The 2,555-nt window shown below is 46.2% G+C and overlaps 1 long non-coding RNA gene across 1 annotated transcript; it reads right to left on the minus strand.

Annotated features, from left to right (window-relative positions):
• Positions 1–757: 757 nt before the first annotated feature.
• LOC111826298 lies at positions 758–2,061 on the minus strand. Its single transcript, XR_002829584.1, has 3 exons — positions 1,802–2,061; positions 1,442–1,571; positions 758–1,287 (listed from the first exon to the last, which is right to left on the minus strand). It is a non-coding gene; the product is annotated as an uncharacterized LOC111826298 (long non-coding RNA).
• Between the last annotated feature and the right edge of the window lie 494 nt (positions 2,062–2,555).

The following is a 2,555-nucleotide window of genomic DNA, read 5'->3' on the forward strand; positions in this document are numbered from 1 at the left end:
GGAACGTAAAATGGGGAAATTGAGTTGAATGGTTGTGTGAAAACTGATGAAGGGTTTTAGTTAGCTACATGCTTACGATAAGGCAGTAGTAGTATGCTAGTTACAAAAAAGCCAATACAATTTTAGGTTTCCATGGGTACATCATCCAGATCAGTGGCAATAATAGTACCATTTCAACCTGTGTTTGCCACTGTGTACAGTACTGGGTACATGATTCAGAAGGAAAATGAACATGCCACCAAGTGTTCAGGAAAGTGACAGGGTGATAAGAAGCCAGAAAAGCTGCAGAATATGGGGCTAGTCTACAGAAAAGTAAGAGGAAGCAAAGTTTTCTTAAGTATCTGAAAAGCTGTCAATTGGATTAAAAGCAGACTTGTTCTGTGTAGCTTTAATGGGCACAATTAGAACAAATGGGTAGAAGTTACAGGAAGTTTAGTTTCAATTGATTATAAAGGAACAGAGATTTGACACCAGTGCTTGTCAAAAGTGGAATGACAAAGAGATCTCAGGGAAGCTGTCAGATTCCTTCACCAGATTGGAAAATAATCTTCATGTGACAGACCACTTCTCAATGCTTGAATAAGTATTTATCTCAATATGTGTTGTTAAAAATAATAAACCATTTGGTTTTATGATGTGCCTATAAAATAGAATTTAAATAAACCCAACCAGTTATTTTCTAACTTTAACAACACAAGTACTATTACAAAATAAATTAAAATCAAATTAATGATTACATTTTAAAATCTTTCCATTTTTAATAAATTCCCAACTGCTTTACTGACTATGCCACAACAAACTGAAAATTAGGGAACCTGAAATATAGTTTAAAAGAATGCAAAATGCCAATGTATGTAATGCTATGATCTCAAAAGAACCTGAAAACAAAGATTACTTGAAAAGCAGCCAATATACACAATAAAATAGGTTTCTAAATACTCATACTAATATCCGAACTCTATTTATCACTTTGAAGTTAGACATGATTTTTTACATTTAGTAAACTAACAGAAAAGCTAGATTATATCATTAGTGGGAAAATAGTGTCTCATTTCCTCCCATAAAGCTTACTACAATTGAAAGGGTTTTTAAGGCCATTTACCTCCAAAAGTCTGTGTCTTTCTTTATCAGTCAGCTTTGCTCTTCCGCCTGTGATTTCATCCACTGACGTTTGTAAGGCTGCAGTTTTCCCCCTAACATTTTCTAATGTAGTTTCTGATTTGGAGTTACTAGACTTTGACCGCCATTTACTTTTAATTAAATCTTTGGGGCTTCTACAAGACATCTCTGAAATTGTAAAAATAAAAACACAATTATATTTTATACGTCTGAGTTTTAAACGTCAAATCTCAGGTTTGAAAAGGTAAAATAACCTACTTGCTAAGTACAAGAACCTTTCTATTGAAAAGAAGTGATATGGCCAAACCACTGGGGACCTAACCTTGAATTCTGTCTGTCACCCTCAGTGCCTAAGAGCAGGTGCCTGGAGCGACGGGAGACAAGCCGGACAGGTGACCCAAGAAACCTTTCAGCCCGGTCCAGCGCACAGGCCTCGATTCCAGGCTCCGCAACTGCAAGTGGAGGCAAATCTTGGGAAACCCCCACATAAGGTATCAATCACATGGGGAGGCACACAGGCAAGGACAGGCTGCAAAAAAGAGGCGCGCTTTTTCTCTCTAAAATGAAGATGCTGTAGTCTAGACAAAAGCGATTATTAATCGGCAAAATGCTAAACTAAGCAAAGACCTCGGCCAAGACACCTGGCCCCTGCGCCTGCCCGTAAGGGGCTGGTAATACCCACCGGAAAGCTGAAAGGAGGGAGCCAAACCACAACGGTCGCGAGGCGCCCAGCCGGTGCCCGGAAAGGGGGCTTAGATCGGGCGGGGCGGGCAGAGATGGAGTCCGAGCGGAGGTGAGCGCTCTCTGACCCCGCCTCCCTCGCGGTCCGGCCCTGCCCCGGGGCTGGGGGCCCTGGCCGCCCCTCGCCAACCTCCGCGGTCGCCTCCTGCCCGCTCCCGAGGCGAAAAGCCGAGCTCGCGTCTGCCGGGTCACACCTCCGGTGCCAGCGCCGCTTCCGGGAGTTTGAATCCCGCGGCTGGGGGGCGGGGCACGTCACTGCCGGCGGGGACGCGGCCCGCAGGAAGGCGGGGCGGTGGTCGCGGCTCCCCGATTGGCTGCAGCTTACCAGGGGCGGGGCTTGGAACCCGAACGCGGAAGGAGGGTGGGGCGGGGCTAGGGGCGGGGCCGAGCATGGGAACGCCTCCTCCCGGCTCCGCCGCCTAGTTCTCAGGTTTTCTCTGGGTTTTTTGAGGGCTCAGACCTCAGACTCGGTGTTTCTTTGTAAGGAGCTGATTTGTGTTTATCCGCTTTGGGGATGAAGCAAATTTCTCTGCAGTGAGATGAACCCAGGGACTGTGAACCGGAACTAACTCATTGTGGGTCCTTGGATTCCCCCAAGGAGCACAGCTTTCCAGTCTTCCCCCGGGCTGAGCCTTTATCCCGACAAGAGGCAGGGGTGGCGCAATGGGGAGTGAATAGGTGGGAGAACTGACAGG

The sequence above is a fragment of the Myotis lucifugus genome, unplaced genomic scaffold (genome assembly GCF_000147115.1).
Source record: "Myotis lucifugus unplaced genomic scaffold, Myoluc2.0 scaffold_66, whole genome shotgun sequence".
NCBI lineage: Eukaryota > Metazoa > Chordata > Mammalia > Chiroptera > Vespertilionidae > Myotis > Myotis lucifugus.